At 35.6% G+C, this 18,621-nt stretch overlaps 2 long non-coding RNA genes across 2 annotated transcripts; both read left to right on the top strand.

The window, feature by feature from the left end:
* The first annotated feature begins 7,457 nt into the window (after positions 1–7,457).
* Positions 7,458–15,606, top strand: LOC126762401 (uncharacterized). The gene is made up of 3 exons (XR_007667459.1): positions 7,458–12,750; positions 12,856–12,955; positions 14,477–15,606. It is a non-coding gene; the product is annotated as an uncharacterized LOC126762401 (long non-coding RNA).
* A 132-nt stretch (positions 15,607–15,738) lies between these two features.
* LOC126762408 (uncharacterized) lies at positions 15,739–18,361 on the top strand. Its single transcript, XR_007667460.1, has 3 exons — positions 15,739–16,291; positions 16,322–16,743; positions 18,207–18,361. It is a non-coding gene; the product is annotated as an uncharacterized LOC126762408 (long non-coding RNA).
* The last annotated feature ends 260 nt before the right edge of the window (positions 18,362–18,621 follow it).

The following is an 18,621-nucleotide window of genomic DNA, read 5'->3' on the forward strand; positions in this document are numbered from 1 at the left end:
TTTTACCAATTTTAAAACAAAATTTAATGTTGGCTCTTTGTTCGAAGCTAATTTTCGCACCGATAACAGAAACATATTGACACTTAAAACGCAATAACTTCACTTCCAATCAATGAAATGTCAAGAAATTCTCGATGGACAATCGATAAAGATAGCAGATTCTAACGCACATATATGTACATAGATGTCGCCACCAGAGTGCGCGAGATTCAAAAAGTCCTGTTTACTTTGGATCGCTCCTTGTATATCCATTCAATTTTTTTAAGAGATCACACATTTTTACAAACGGTTTATAGTCACGTTGAAAGACAGATGTCATTAATGCCCCATATAATGACTTCTGCCTTTCAATCTGATTTTAAATGCATTGTATTGCATTGGGGGCAGAGAAAGTGATGGATGATGGAATGGATGGTTGCGTTATGTAGAAAGTAGGTGTAGTTGTAGCCCGATTGCGCTTATTTTCAGACTTTAACATACAAACTAAAAAAAAAAAGCTATATATGTATACGAAAATTTCAACTAATGTGGGCGCTGCCACGCTCATTTTCAAATATTCACATCGGATCCTATAAAATCCTCCCTTATAATCTCGCGTGTAAAATTGAATGTGCCTGGCGCATTACTTCTTCTTCTTAATTGGCTTAGACATCGCTTACGCGATTACAGCCGAGTTAACAACAGCGCGCCAGTCGTTTCTTCTTTTCGCTACGTGGCGCTAATTGGATATTCCAAGCGAAGCCAGGTCCTTCTCCACCTGGTCCTTTCAACGCAGTGGAGGTCTTTCTCTTCCTCTGCTTCCCCCGGCGGGTACGGCGTCGAATACTTTCAGAGCTGGAGTGTTTTCGTCCATACGCACGACATGACCTAGCCAGCGTAGCCGCTGTCTTTTAATTCGCTGAACTATGTCAATGTCGTCGTATATCTCGTACAGCTCATCGTTCCGTCTAATGCGATATTCGCCGTGGCCAATGCGCAAGGGACCATAAATCTTTCACAGAACTTTTCTCTCGAAAACTCGCAACGTCGACTCATCAGTTGTTGTCATCGTCCAAGCCTCTGCACCATATAGCAGGGCGCGAATTATGAGTGACTTATAGAGTTTGGTTTTTGTTTGTCGAGAGAGGACTTTGCATCTCAATTGCCTACTCTGTTCGAAGTAGCACCTGTTGGCAAGAGTTATCCAGCGTTGGATTTCTAGGCTGACATTGTTGGTGGTGTTTACGCTGGTCTCAAGATAGACGAAATTATCTACGACTTTAAAGTTGTGACTGTCAACAGTGACGTGAGTGCCAAGTGGTGAGTGCGACAGGAGATATTTCGTCTTGCCCGTGTTCACTGCCAGACCCATTTGTTTTGCTTCCTTGTCCAGTCTGGAGAAAGCAGAACTAACGGCGCGGGTGTTGAGGCCGATGATATCAATATCATCGGCGTACGCCAGCATCTGTACACTCTTATAGAAGATGGCGAAGATATTTAGTTCTGCAGCTCGAACTATTTTCTCCAGCAGCAGATTGAAGAAGTCGCACGATAGGGAATCGCCTTGTCTGAAACCTCGTTTGGTATTGAACGGCTCGGAGAGGTCCTGACGGAGCTTTTGGTGTTGCTCAACATCAGCTTACACAGCCGTATTAGTTTTGCGGGGATACCAAATTCAGACATCGCGGCATAGAGGCAGCTCCTTTTCGTGCTGTTGAAAGCAGCTTTGAAATCGACGAAGAAGTTGTGTGTGTCGATTCTTCTTTCACGGGTCTTTTCCAGGATTTGGCGCATGGTGAATATCTGGTCGGTTGTTGATTTTCCGGGTCTAAAGCCACACTGATAAGGTCCAATCAGTTTGTTGACGGTGGGCTTTAATCTTTCACACAATACGCTCGATAGAACCTTATATGCGATGTTGAGGAGGCTAATCCCACGGTAGTTGGCGCAGATTGTGGGGTCACCTTTTTTATGGATTGGGCATAGCGCATTTAGTTATTGATTTTTCGCGCTTCAAGTAGTTTTAACTAAACCATTATACGGAAACTGCAAAACTGGTTGATATAGTTTTATTGATTTGCAAGATATGTACATTAAACTTTATAAGGAGTGAGGCCTCGTTCACATTTTAAAAATTCCCAAACCACAGTTGCCTCTTTTCTTCTTTGTGTCATATTTGACTTCTGTATCTTAATTTACAGCTGAGTTATAGCACTTTATACGTTTTTGAATAATGGCGTTTTGTGGCGTGCCATCAAATTACTAGTTCTACTACAAGTTCTCTCTTTTTTTGTCAAGGAACACGTACAACCAAGTCAAACAATACTATTTTACTCTGATCGTGATGGATCGTAATATTTTAAGGCAGTAGTGCTTGGTGCCATGGAAATCATACTCGTATAGCTGATAATTATGACGAGTTGATCATTGCACAGTGTATCGTTTAATACAAGCTAGGGGAACAAAAATATTTTAGTATGAAATTTAATTGTTTTGGTCGTGTTGATTAATGATTTTAAGTTTCATTGAAAAATTACTATATATATTTTTTAGATTTACGAATAGAAAACAAAAAATTGTGTAAAAAATATATTTAATTATTTTTTTAAATTTCAGAACATACAATAACATTTACTTGGTTGTATAAAATACGAACTAATACATAAGTCCATTACATTTCAACTAATGAAAAACGCCATGATTAGTAAAGGATTTTTTATCAACAGACCTAATAATAACAATAACATAAAAATAACAGGAACCCACAACAACAAAATGTTTAATGCTACTATATCATTACGCATTGAATGACTCATCATCACTGTTATCTTTTCGTCATGGTCACATGTTACCTGACGTGGTACTTTTGATGGTATTGAAGGCGGGACAATTAAATTTAGAACTTCCACCAGTACTTTCTCTTTCTAGCTTGATTATCGGATGTTATTAAAAGCGTATGCAGTAAATCTATATTTGTGGACAATTAAATTTAGAACTTCCACCAGTAATTTATCTGTTCTCTTTCTAGGAACTTCTCTGAGTGAGTTGATTACCGGATCGGATGTTATTAAAAGCGTATGCAGTAAATCTATATTTGTGGCTATACGTGACTGTTTTCTAGTGTGGTGTTCGCGAAATCTACGGCAGTCCTTATTACGGGCCTCTTGAGATTCCTCCGAGAGTTGCCCGATTGGAAGAATACAATTTCTAATTACCTCCGTACTTTGTACCAGGATTTTGTGCACGGTGACTGGCATATAGTACCACGAATATAAATTAAGAAAAAGGGTTCTGGTTTTGGAACAAAGATATTCGAATTTATTGCAATTAATATCGTAGCCGGAGGATAGCGTTCTGAGTAAAATGCCAAAATTTTTAATTAGATTAATATCCAATCCGGTAATCTCTCCACTCAGTTCCGGATTCATAACGAACCTGCGGGCCCTATTCCCATTATTAGAGTTCCCATATCCAGGTTTCGGTGTGTCTACTATAAGCCCCGTCTGGTTTTTAAACTTTTGCCTTTTTTATTGAATTTATCCTTCGATTTGGGTTTCAAACTTATTATTGCGAGAGAAATACAGTACAAATTATGAAACAAAAATTATCAATTCCAATTTTTTGATAAACAAAGTGGTTATAATCGAAAAGTCAACCATATGCATACATTACATAGTGGCTCATTTTATTGAAAATTCAAACAGAAAATTCCTTTTATATTGCGTGTTTCATAACACAAAACGATGACTGCCAAGTTTTGCGAATCTTTCGATGACTTCTTCGGCGGTGATTTCGATGTCATGATGCGTATGAAGCAACGCTAATCCAACTAGTCTTTCTTGAAGCATGGTCGTCCTAAGCCATGTTTTGATGCGGCGAAGATAAGAGAAAGAACGTTCAGAGCTCGCGTTTGTTACGGGAAGTGTGCAGAATACTCGGAGTTACATAGGTGTGGATTGTTGGGAATATGTCGACATCACATTTTCTTAATGTTTCCAGTGCAGAAGTTGGAATTTCGCTGTCTTCAATTTTTTGTTGCTGCTGCTAGTGACATTGCCAGTAGCTTAATTCACATTTGAATTTCAATTTTTGTACGTTTTTTCATCCACCAGAAGATTCACGAATCTTTCCATCAAGCATCCGATTAGATCATCGATTTCGTTTTCTTTTAAAAGACTTGCTTTTTCTGGGAGCAACACACTTAATTGGTTTTCCCTCTTTTTTTCCAACGTGGCAAACAACGTCCCAATCATTTTTGATGCCTTCGCCAAATCAATTGCTTCCTTTTGAAGAACTACGCTGAGCGAATGGGTGAGTGATAGAATGTCGCTGAGACAGAAGAGACCGACGATAAATTCGAACTTGCACAAAGCCGATATGAGAATTGTTGTTTTGCCTGCTGTTTCTCTGTTCTTCCACTGACTGATTTTTGACAGAGTTTCGATGATCAACGGTAACTTCGCAACAAATTGAAGGACAGCATCGTGCCTCTCTACCCAACTTGTTCCACACAACTGGACATTTTTTTCACCAAGTATCTTTGCTAATACAGTCACACGTTTTGGAAATGAGTTCTTGAAGAATTTGTCGACTTCTCGAATGGCACTGGCAACGTTTTCGATTAATCGTACTTTCACTGACTTTGAAATACTGTTGTTGAGTTTGTGCGAGAAACACGGAGTCGTGACAGGATATTCGGCCAAATATTTTTTTTTTTACAAAATGTGAATAAAATATGTTCCGAGGACGAGGGCGAGTTAAAACACGGGTTCTATATGCAAAATTGGCTACTACTATTGTTGAATAAACAAACCTAACCTCAATTTTTATGTAAACACTCGTTTGAATGTCAGTGAAATTTCACCACGGACAAAAATTAACAATAAAATCGAAACAACATCGATACTTACCATTTTAGATATTCAAAATTGGGCACTTTATTTTCCAGAATAAGGTATAACTCGAATAATAATCTGCTCCCAAAGAAATAAGCCCGGCAGAAGACACCAAACAATTTATTATTGTGACACTTGTCACGACAAGCCGGGCATGCATCTATTTCTATCTTTATTTAATTATAAAGAATAACGTTTGAAAAATTATCATCTGAAATATGTAAAGACACATCTAATATTAACATATAAAATTTTTATGTGTTACTTTATGTGTCTATCTATTTCTATCTTTATTTAATTATAAAGAATAACGTTTGAAAAATTATCATCTGAAATATGTAAAGACACATCTAATATTAAAATATAAAATTTTTATGTGTTACTTTATGTGTGCAATAGTTTTAAGTTAGATATTAAGTTAAGGGTAAAAAATTCACCAAATACGCTACGAAACGTTTCGAGTTGCTGGTGCGCCGCGTGAAAAAGGTCCCGAGTGCAAAGGGTCAATATAACTGTCGATCACTATAACGCACTAAACAGATTATACTCTCTTTCCATTGAAACAAACAAGCAAAAATATATGTTCAGCCAAAAATTACAGAACACACGCTTTATGTACATAAGCAAACAACTTTATGCGAAGTAAAGAATTAAAACTGGGTGTAAATTTATATTTTACAGCTTCTTGAAAAATTTTATATTCTAATGAGAGCTTTTATAACTCAAAATCTCACTAAATCGAAGTTATTTTTGTGTATTATGGTGATTCGAGTTATGGAAATTCACCTGTATATATATTATATAGGGTTTTCCATGTTTTCTTCTGGACATTACAAACTTTTTTGCAAATTTACGATTCCCTGTGCAGTGTTTAAAAACCAATATAAATTTTAGTAGGACATTTAAATTTGTTTAATAGATACTTGTGGAGAAATATTCAAAAGGCAATGGCAGCAATTACTCTTGAGCTTCTCGGGAAAAAGTTGAATTTCGTTATCCCAAATAACACGGTGTTGGATCATCTGAAAGCAAACAATCAAAATCGCACAGGTAAAACTAAGGTCATTTTTGGCAAAAATTACTTAATTCGTTATTGCAAAATTAATAATTTTAATAAATTAAAAAAAACATATTTAGCGTTACCTTGAACTGGTTCCTCTGAAGTTAAAAAACCAAAAAAGATATCGTTAGTAATTGTAAATCTAATAATCAATCGAAGGAATAAGCAAAACAAAAATAAATGTTTGACCAAAAAATATTTATCGGTGAGAAAAACAATTCGATTAAATAGTAAAAATGTATTATAATATATATTTAAAGCTGCTGTTAAAATTTGAGACTAGTCGGCTTAGTTGTTTTCGAGTACTGTTGGTCACCGACTTTTAAAACGCCATTTTGTGAAAAACGCGTTTAAAGTATGCCAGTTCAAGTTTACGCGTAACTTCGAAAATATTCACCGGAACGATATGAAATTATTTGTGTATATTCTTAAATATATGTAAATTAAGAAAAAAAATTAAAATAAATCGATTTTTTGAAAATTCTAACCTTATAATAACCCCTTAAAGTTTGTGCACAATATTGTTGAGATATTATTATTTATTTTATAAAAAAATGTTATTGATTGGATATTAATTATCGATATTGACTACCATAGTTCAGAAAAATGAAGTTGTTTCGATTTTAAAACTGGCATATACCTAACACAACTGTAATACTGATATTGACAACTTTTTCTAAATAATTGTATACTACTACTCTCAATAGACCAAGTACGTGAAAAAATTTATTTCCTCTGAATTATATTCCTATGTAATCCTTGTTTCTTCTTGGCACTTATCCGGTCTACATTAGTAATCCACAGCAGCTCTAATAATCGTGCCACAGCAGTCACGTTCACAACAGCAGCACCAGTAACAGAGATTCACAACAACAAAAGCAATTGTTCACTTTCGACAGTCAAATAGCAGCTGCAATACTTTTGTTGGGCTTTCTGTTTTGATTCCGATCTTCGCAACAATGAGCGAGAGAGCCAATGTTAAGATACACATACAAACTAAAACAATATGAAGAGATTGAAACATTGACCCATAAAAAGGATCTAAGGAATACTGTCGAATGGGCTTGATTAAATTTGAATTTATAAATATAAATATATGTATAAATATTTTTTTTATATCTGGTCAATCAATTTCTTTATTACGGAGCTGCAGAGACTGCTATCAAAGAAATTAGAAATTTAAAATATTTTTTTTTTAATAAATCTAAAGTAAATTTAAATAATACGAAAGTAATCAATAACTTTTACCTAAAATAATGATTCTTCATTAACTGGTTATGAATCTTAATAGAAGTGAGCTCGATCAAACATACATATACATACGTTCAAACTTTATACCAGTTTTTCCTATACTTTCGAACAAGTTGCATGTGGCAACACGAATTTTAACTGCAACTAATATCCGCACTTGTTGTGCTTAAACTTGTTGCAGCCGTCAATCGATTAGCATTATGCGTCCGGTAAGTTCGATCGCGGTTCTCATTCGCACCAATAGGTGCTTTGAATGGCGTTGGTGTGTTGCCATGTTAGTCAGTGTCGGGAATGTTTCCAATGAATAATATATGGTGTGTTTAGTCGGATGATTTAAGATCAGATATTTGGGAAAATACTCGAACAAAGCCTAATTGTGCGATGAGAAGTTTTTCTGACAAGCAAATGCAAAACAAAATTAACTTTAACAACTTCTTTCCAAAGTCCAAATAATTGCAAACGACGGTTAGGTTTGCATTGATGAATATGCAGGCGTGTGACGATACCAAACAGTGAAAATAAGAGTGTGTTGCGAAAATAAAGCAATGCATTGTTTGAACGAAATAGAGAGAGTTGTTTGTGTTGAAGTTTTTAGACAAGCAAATAAAGCCAAATCAAGCCAAAGCCAAAGCTAAAATTAAAAGTGAAAAAAACAATTGGAAATTAATCAAACGCGAAGTAGTAAATCAATTAGCAAAGAGTGCGAGCTCGAAAAGTATGCGTGGTGACAAAATTGCGAAATATGCAAACGGGTAAAATACTTTTCGGCAGTAAAAATGCGAACGATATCAACTTAATAGAAGTAGAGAAAATGTTGCTGCAACAATGTTGTCAAAAACGCATTTATCGGACGGAGCATAGCATAATGCGGAAGGTGAACTTCGCGCTACGCAACTTTGCGCGTTTGTTTGCGAGTAGTGTGAGTGCAGGACGATAGATAAATAAAAATAAAATATCATAAATAAAAACTAACGAAATAAAAAAAGGGGAAAAAATCTTAAATAAAATAATTATATGTTAGCTACCCGACTAATGATGGCTTTTTTGCAATATATGTATGTACATACATATGTATGTATGGTTGAGTGTGCACGGTGAAGAGATGGTTGGTCTTTAGTTCTTAACAAGCAAATTTGAAAATTGGGATTATTAATAATTTTATATATATCAAGAAAATCGTTACCTATAAACTTTAATAAAACGCCTTAGTAAGTTAAATTAAAATACTTAAAAAATGAAGAATGTGGAAGAATATCCTCAAATTAATTTTTTGAATGGAGTGCTTTTGAGCTCCTGAAATCGGTAAATGTAATTTCTAGACGATATACACCTCAAAAGTGAATTATATCGAATTTTACGGTTTTGTTGTTTAAAAGTATATTTTAACTGCAAATTATTAAAAAATACATAATTGACAAACAATTTCTAGTTAAATGTTTAGTCAAAAAAGTCTATTCAATACATATGTATGTACATAAAACTTTGCGAAAAATTGAGAAAGTGCAAAAAGAAAAAGTTTTCGAGACAGCGAGAGGGAGTATAATATCTGCTAAATGTCAATCGAACAACAACAGATGCTTTCTTTCATCACTTGTTACTTTAGTTGAACAAAGGCTTTATACTATACTGATAGAGAACGGATTAGAGATATCAAACAGATCAAATCAATGGACGAGTGATCGATTGTGGCAATTACAACTTCCGGCCGCATTTCACAGAGAGAGCACCAGAACATTTTGCTGTTCCACTTACACATCAGTTTGGTGCTTGTAAGCCTATTATGATTGAAGCAGATGCAGACACATACGAGTACTCAAATTTATGTGAACTTTGAAGTTCAGAATGCGGCCCAGTCCTCTGCAACTTCAATGTAATCGTTGATTTTGGAAATAAACATAAATATAGACTAATTGTACATGTTGAATGTTGAAAGAAATACTAGTGCGCACAGCTCACGGTGGATGTGTTACACGCATGCAGTAATATAGTAAGTACACTGCATGCAAAAGATCGTTCGGCGCAAACGCGAAGAGAAAAGAAAATGCGTTTTAAGTGTCAATATGTTTGTGTTATCGGTGCGAAAATGAGCTTCGAACAAAGAGCCAACATTAAATTTTGTTTTAGAATTGGTAAAACTTTTCCCGAAACGTTTCAATTGATGAAACAAGTTTATGGCGATGATTGCCTATTCCGTAGCAGAGTGAACGAGTGGTTTCAACGTTTTCAAAGTGGTCGTGAGGACATAAATGACGATCAACATGTGGGCCAATCAAAATCCGTGATCACCGGAAATTCCATCCAAACTCTGCGTGAATTCATCAAAAATCAGCCGAAATTATCATTGAAATTCATGGAAATGGAATTGAACATCTCCAAAACATCGATTTATCGCATTTTGACAACATTTGGGCTTACGAAAAGTGTGTGCATGGTTTGTTCCGCACAAGTTGACTGATGGCCAAAAATTGCTCTCATCGATCCACGCTTGTGACCGATTATTTGACCAAAACTCACATTTTAACCATTAACCACTTCCCGTATTCACCTGATATGGCACCGTGTGACTTCTTCCTTTTCAAAAAAATGCATTTGCCCATGAAAGGAAAGCGTTATGCAGACGTAGAGGCCATTCAAAAGGCTTGCACCGGCATACTGGTGGCCATACCGGCCAACGAGCTAAAACACTCGTTCGACATGCTTTTGGACAATGCAAAAAGCTGTATTGAAGCAGAAGGAGACTATCTTGAATAAAATAAATTGATTTGCCAAAAAAAAACATTTTTTTGGTTTTTTTAAGTCCTGTTTACTTTGGAACGCACCTTGTAGAATGCAAACACAGTGTGGATGCATGTTGTACGTTTGTGCCAATTACACTATAACCGCTTTTGTTCCTATTTTGTTCTATGAATTTTCTTATGATGCAAGACACCCGAGATACGAGCGGAGATAATGCAGTGGGTGGATGGATTGGTGAATTGCGTTAATTGAATGGCTTGAGTGATAGCTTCGTGGAGCGCGTAGTAGTTTGGTAGCAGATGAATTGTATGGCGAATTAACTGAAACAAAAAAATATATAAGAATTTCATGCACAAATGTTTATCACATATTTAATTACAACTGTATTCTAATCTGTGATGTGTCATCCAAGGGGTGCCAAACTGCTCTGCACCCATGACATCATTATTGCCAACTGAGTAAATTTATTTCACTTACAAGTGTGCCAGTGTTGGTAATTGAGATGTTTATTAAATTTAACTTCGAACTTGTTTTATACTTTTACCATCATTTCACGATAGTAATTACGAATCGTTAAACAATATTATTAAATAGAACAAAACCCGAACGAACGCCCACTAAGAGCTATGAACGCTTACAATAATATGGCATCATGTAAAATTGCTATAAGATTATACAATAAATCCTGGAAATTGATTACCATCGTGAGGGAAAAATAATATCTTTTGTTCAGCGAACACTGCCATTTGTTTCTTTATACTGGAAACAGCGCCAAAAACCGAAAAGTACAATTTAGTAATTTAATAAAGGGATTGTAACCAGTGTAGATCACGCGCTGGTTTACTCAAAGCAAATAATGATTTAACGTTTTTTTAATTGAAGTCTCTTCAATATTCTCGATATCGATCTTTTAAGGGGATGTGACTTTTTTATTAAAATATTAATAATAAATAACAATAATGTCCTTTCTTTTAGAAACTGGTTGAATCGGGCCAATTCTTCCCTTAGCCGTCATATACCTTGTAAAAAGATTGTCCGCATTTGTTATTCGAACTTCTTCATGGTCGGGCAATGGAACGTCTGCTCCGCTCTGCAGACTAGAGAAAAGTTCCTTCCACAATTTTAGTATGTTGTGGGCACCTTCTGTTAGTAGCCGTAGTTTTTCGTAGAATTTTCGAGCAGTACCAGCTCGAGAAACAGCTGTCGGCCAGCTGTTTTCTCTCTACTGCGACCTGGCACTCCTCATCGTACCAGCTGTTCTTTTGCATTTTCCGAAAACCAATGGTTTCGGTAGCATCTTTGGTCTCTTACGTCGGGGCATGAGCGCAAATCAGCGATATGTTGAAGATCTTTGCTTTGATGCGGATTGTGGCTAGACGTTCATCCACCGGGGTGAATGACAGTACTCAGCGACAGAGTCCTCTCAAGGACTTACTCACCTCAGTGCTTGTTCCATCCATCGCATTTCTTGGACGGCGGTGATGTCAGCCTATACTCTAACAAAGATATAAACCAGCTGGGTAGCCGCACCTTCTCAATTAAGAGACCGGACATTCCAGGTGCATGCCGTGGCTTTTTGTTCCTTTTAATTGGGGGCGTTTTATACGTGGAGGGTCCCAAACCCCGCGCACAACAAGGGGACGTTTCGCCGACTCACTTTAGCTCGCCTGCAAATATATGTTCTTTGCTTACCCAGAGGATACTTGGTCTAGGACCGTTTCTGGCAATCAGAGAATCTTTAGTTTTGCATTGATTAACTAGCTAAAGTTGTGCCAAATAAGCTGAGCGACGACGCAATTTAGCTTTACACGAACATTCTCTCTTCTCAGCTGTGTGGCTAATCGACCAAGAGCCTGCACGCTTGCCTGCTCAGCTGTAAAATTTTCAATTCCGTCAATTGTGTTTAGTAACAAAGGTTGTCCGGTTCACTTCATTCGACTTTAGAACATTGTGTGCAGATTGTTAGCAACTTCAACAAATGTAACAGTGATATCGCGAACACACATGCGCTATTAGAGAAATTAAAAACAAACTGTATGCCGAAGGCACTACGCAAAAGGAGGCAGAGAGAGCAGAGGCAGTTCAGGCGATGTTATTAACTAACACTCTGGCGAGTGTGTGCAATTTTGTAGTGAAACAATTAGAAATTAGTATTTTATTTCTAGGTAAAAATATTTGATTAATAGCTGATAGCATAGAGACGCATTTTAAGTGCTTTGATGATCTATAGAATATGAATTCAGTTGATAGAAGCTTGAAAAACGTTTAATGAGTTTCTTTGTTTTGTTTTTGGTCTAGCTATTAATTAGTAGCTCCCACGCCTTTCCGTTTCGCGTTGAAAGCGATAAACTCTTTGATGAAATGAAATACTACTCATTTATAAACATTGTTTTGCTGTGCAACTTTCATATGGGCGTTTACGTTTAAGGGCTTGGTGCCAACACCCGCGCAAAAATCTTCGTTAATTGGTACATTTATGTCCACTTGTGGCATGTAAAGGCCACTTACACCCACGCAGCTTGATCTTTGAACATATGTATATTTGTGAGTTGGGAGTGGGCGTGTGTTCACCCGCTGCATTGCCACCACGCTGTCGGCCACAAAGTAGCCGCGCAAATATTTCGCCCCACTCTGCCATAAATCATAATTACAACAATGTATGACCGCATGGTTAACGGCCAAAATATTTTTTGCCGTATTTTCATTCAAAATTACGTATAAGTATTTACGTGTTTGACTATGTACATTTGCATTTTAAATGGACAATCGCTGTTGTAATGAATGTTCGGTGCATATGCGAAAATACGCGCCAGCTGGAAGCGGTGATATGTAAGTATGTATTATGTAAGTCGATAGATTTGTTGTTTGATGTCATTAAGAAACGAAATTAAAATTTCATGATATGATATGTGATACATTTCATTATTTTTTCAGCTGTTCATAGGTGCGATGTTTTGCCTATGGTGTGAAAGGGAGCTTGTGTTCCCTCACATACGTCCTCTTAATCCATGAGTTTATTCTATGATAATGAAGGGTAGGTTTAATCTCGAAAATAACGTGCATACTTTTTACGATTTCGAAGTTTCGACTAAGCCTTATATAATATTTATATTATTGCAATCTGTTGCTACAGAGTATAAAAGATTTGTTCACCTAACGGATGTACGTATCACCTAAAACTAAGCGAGATAGATATAGAGTTATACATATGTATGTATATAAATAATCAGGGTAACCAGAAAAGTTGAAATTACGAGCTCGTAAATGGGCCTAATCAAACCATTGCCACGCCCACAAAACGTCATTAAACGAAAACTTATAAAGTGCCATAACTAAGCACTAAATTAAGATATAGACTGTATATTGGTACAGGTGATCGCAGTAACAGGCAACAATTTAAAAAATGGGTGGAATCCTGCCCTAATAATCTAATAAGTTTAATGATCATATCTCCTAAGCTACTTAAGCAACAACTACAAAATTTGCTGAACGTAAATATTATAAGAACTCCTACCACAGTGTGAAAATGGATGAAATCGGAAGATAACCCCGGTCAATCCCCATATAACAGTACTGTTCAAAACTACTAAAAGCGCAATAAATCAATAATTAATTACGCCAGAGACATTAAAATTTTACTGTCGAGATGATATGAGAGAGCCTTATGGGGGCAGGTGTGAATATTGGACGATGGGCGTGGTACCGCCCACTTCTTGATGAAATCCCATATCTCGAGACCCGACAAAACGGTTTCGACAAAATTTAGTACGGAGTATTCTTTTTACATTCTTACTTTACGCTGTAAAAATGGAATAAATTGGACAACAACCACGCCTACTTCCCATATAGGACAATTTTAAATTCCTCTTGATTCTTTCACTTTCCAGTACACAAGTCAAGAAGTAATTAATATAGCGGGATACAATTTTGCACCAATAATTGCTCTAAAGTATGCCATTTTATGACCAGAAATTTCCCAAATCCAGGCAAAAAAGTTCAAGCCCCTATGTACCAAACATGTGGACCGCAGTATCCTTAATGACTTTTGACCGAAAATATTGTTCAATGTATGAGATATACAATTCAAATTCAGAGGCTATCCTTTCCTGATGATAATGTCTCTGTGTATCAAAAATGGGTTGAATTGGGTCAATACTTCCCTTAGCTCTCATATACCTAATATAAACATTTCGAACCGGGAGACTTTATGCTAGATATATTGGCCAATACTTTAGTTATCACGATAAATATTAGAAAACGTGTTTTACTCATAAAAGTGTTTCTTTGTGCTTAAAATAAATGAAATAGGGCGATAACTTGTCCCAGCCCCCATATAACTATTATCAGGGTTTTCGAACATTCGGCTGACTTTAAGGTATAATACTTCACTGGCTTTGATTCATGCAAGATGCAAAAGTATAAAATGTTCGGTTGCACCCGAACTTAGTCTTTCCTTCGTTGGTTTTTTGTTTGTTTACTATATATTTTACCCGTCCACGCTTCACAATAGCTGATACTTAGATGATACTACTAATAGCATCTATATGATTTCTAGTCAGCACCCACCTTTAAAAGATACGTAATTTGGCAACTGAGAAATGAGCACCGAGGATAATGAAGGCAGTGGACGCCATAAAGAGGCAAAGTGGGTGCCGCGCAAGTTCGTAATCCAACAAAAACAACGAATTTGTGATTGTGAGGAGTGTTTGAGCGCTCCGTACCGTCGGTATGTGACAGCAGAAACATGGCTTCATCATTTCACACTGGAGTCCAAGCGACAGTCAGCTAGTAGACTAATCTTCAAGCGTGGAAAAACGAAAAGTCGGCTGGCAAGGTTATGGCATCAGGCACTTGAGATACTATTCATCGACTGATTACTGAGCCAATTATGATCTATTGCTGTGCGTAGTTGGTTATTCTACCATTCCCAATATTTAGGAATTCTATTAATTTTTAGGACTAATCAGTATGAAATTGTCCGCGCAATGCTTCGAAAAATATATCTCAAATTATAATAGACCTTTTTAACTTACTTCGAAAATATTCATTTAAATCATATGCTGTAAAGGGCCATAGAGACTTACATATATTTAAATCAACAAAGTATTTAAGGTATTTAATTGGATAAGGATTAATGCTGTATTTGTTAAAATTTACCATTATTTGTCGTAAAAAGTAAATGACAAAAAAAGTTATTGTGGGATATTCATAAGAGATAGACCAATACCATCGCGCAGTTTCCTCTAAGCCTTTTCAATGTGTACAACACTTAGTATATTACTTTGATAAATCTCGTAGAGTTCAGCCTGCGTTTGCAATATGAGCGGAAAAAATGTAATTGTTTTCGATATCACATTAGAAACCACAAAAATACCAACATTTCTTTAACATTTAATGGATGTTATTATACATATAAACCATTATCTCCAATCACTCTATCTACTAAAAAACCCGCATCAAAATCCGTTGGGTAGTTTTAAAGATTTAAGCATACATAGGGATGTAAAGACAGAGAAAGCGCCTTGTTTTACGCTATTTAGTGATTAGCAATCTATCTAAAGCAATCAAAAACTTTTATAAATATTGTATAATAATCAACAGAACTGAGTGTGCTCCATTGAGACTAATCATAATATTCACCAAAAAACATAGTTTGCTAAAAGTATTCCTGAAACTACTTAAAATCTATTTTGAAGGTCCAAAATGTGAGTTTTTTTTAGCATCTAACTTCCATACTGTTGTCCAGTAGATTTTTTGCCAGTAGGTTTTCATGATTAGAATGTATATCTAAGTATCTACGACAGGCATTGCTGATTTCGCTAAGAATCTTGCATCAGAATTAAAAATATATTTTAAAAAAATATTACAATTTATAAAAAGTTAATATCACACCGCAGATGTTAAGTGTTGCCCTAAATGAAAATTACGGTTTGTGCTACATTCGATTAGATCACACAATATCTTTGAAAATTTGCTTAAGAGACTGCTTGTACATTAATTTTGTAATCGTTTTAGAAACAATTATAATAGGCGACCGTTATACCGTTAGCGTTATTGTTGATTTAAATGTTATACAATAAAAATAAAAGACTTGTAAGTGTTTCGAAGGAAATGGGATTTCAAGGTATAAGAGCTCAATATTTTTATAACTTATTATTCTAGTGTTATTTACAGCGTGGGCGAATTAAAGTTAGAATGAAAACTTGTTTTATTTATTAGTTAAACTATAAACTTGCATTATTTCTGCATTTTCTTCTTTTGGAAACAAACTATTATTATTCCAATGCTTTCCGATTTTTAATTTGCAACTTAGGTGTTCTCTATGTGCTCTCCATTAACACGAAGTTTCACTGCGTAAGGTTGGAACGATGTAACGTTTACAAAGAGGCAATTCATCGAGTTTTTTGTTAAACTCGGTAAACCTCATTTAAGTAGCCTACACGGTTGGGTACACATTTTACGGAGAGATCTTAAATTGAAAGCGTCCAAAATCAAGCTTGTGCAAGAACTGAAGGCGCTGGAACTTCACAAGCGAAATCGCTTCGCTCTATGGGCTCTTAAAAATTTCCAAGAAGATCCGACGTTTTCGTTCCAACGTTTGTTCAGCCATGATGCCCATTTCTAGCTCAATGGATATGCAAACAAGCAAATCTGCCGAAGAGCAGAGATTAAAGAGCTGCCATTTCATCCAGAAAAATCAACGGTTTCGTGTGGTTTGTGGGCCCGGTGAAATCATTCGTCCATATTTCTTCAAAAATGACCGTTATCGCATCACTTCCCACTCATCTTATCAATCAATGGATTTATTGATAGAACACTTTGGTGAGCATATAGTCATATACCAATACTTCCACTACCAACAACATACACTTCCTTCTTCATTCTTTCTTTACCTGTCTTACTTAGCCTCTCATATCTCTTTTTCTCATTTCATAATTTCCATAGTTGCTAATTGATCTTTCCTTAAATTAAATTCTCTCTTTCTCTTAAATAATAACAACAACAATAAACATTTGCACTCATTAGTTTTAAGCTCACATACATTATGTTAACTTCCTAGCTGTAAGGATTGGAAATTGGAATTGATTAATAAAGTTACATTCGAAAAGAACGGACTTGTTATTATATACATAATTTTACATTTTGGCTGGTCGATTGGACACAAAGGTCATGTGATATGACACCGTTAGACTTTTACCTGTGACTATTTTATGTTGTAACAAGCAGTTCTGGTTCATCATTAAAGGTAAAAGAAAGAATAATGAACTGAAGGTTCCGATGCTGTTGGTGTATTTTAGCATGTGCGCGTCAAAAATATTTTGTTGACTTTGCAAAACTATGAAAAAACAATCACCGGTGAAGAGAAAAATAAAATAAATATAAAATATCTGGCTGTCGTTGCTGCTATAGGTTGTCGTTTGTCGGGCGTCTGCCACTGAATCGTTCACTCGGTCAATCAGTGTGTGCAATATTACAAAAACATACAACACAGCTACGATACGGCATTGTATGAATGACGAAGTGTCATCGCGCCGAAGAAAGCAATGTACTTACATCCAATAAATGGAAAACACACTTAGAGAGATTTTGATTACTCAAAGAAAATAAAAGTTTATTTTTAATTCGGGCTTTTGGTGTTTGGATATATGTTTGTGGACTTTTATAAATAAACACCCTATTATGCATTAAATTTTTGCTAAAGCTTAACTTAAAAAAAATTGGTCGAAATATTTAACTAAATCAGTAGAATTGATAATAGATATGTATGTATTCTTTTATATTGGACTTTCCTAAATGGCTTGTTATTTTGTAATATTTTGACCAGTTTTAGTTTAAATTAAAATCTACTATGTATTTGGAAGCGTCCCTCAACACCTATGTAAGTGACATACTTCTGATAACATTTTGCCAATTTTAACATCTTAACCTTTTCCGATGGTTATCATCTCTATTTCAAAGTATGTCTCACTTTAGCACCTTCCGTTTAGCGTTTGGATTTTTTTTTTCTTTTTAAAATAATTTAAAAACCTTTTAACAAGACGTGTTACCATGGTCACATTGATATATAGTATGTATAATACCGGGTTTTCCAACAGGGATGAAAATATTTCTAAATGTCGTTTCGGCCATTTATAATATGTCGTGATTTGTATCATTTTTCAAATATTGTTTACTATTTTTCAATTGCATTATCAAAATAATCGTTCTTAATTTGTGCGCTTTTGCCATTTTATGGTCGTTATAATCATCCATCTTCCTTTTAGTTTCTTTAGATAATGTTCAAGTGTCATTAAGACAAAGAACCACTCGAAGTAATGAAAATACTGCTGCAATTGAAGCAAATGTTGCTGATGACTGCAATTTGTCGATTCCAAGACGTTCTCAAGAATCGGAACTGTCTCAAATCCTGACGGATTTTGAGAAAGAATTTGGGCTTGCATCCCTAAGAGACTCAAGATCTACCGGAAATGTCGAGAATTTCTGATTTTGCCTTGGAACAACTTGAAAACGATAACGACTTTTTTAAGAAAATCATTTTCTCCGATGAGTTTAACGTTCATCTGAATGGTGAGGTAAATAAAGAAAACTGAAAAAAACTGAAACTAGAAAAATCTTATATTAAGACACTTCGAGAAACTCCTCAAACTACTGTGATCAAATTAAAAGGTAAATTTTTAATTTATACTTCGCGTGTTTTCC

The sequence above is a fragment of the Bactrocera neohumeralis genome, chromosome 2 (assembly GCF_024586455.1).
Source record: "Bactrocera neohumeralis isolate Rockhampton chromosome 2, APGP_CSIRO_Bneo_wtdbg2-racon-allhic-juicebox.fasta_v2, whole genome shotgun sequence".
NCBI lineage: Eukaryota > Metazoa > Arthropoda > Insecta > Diptera > Tephritidae > Bactrocera > Bactrocera neohumeralis.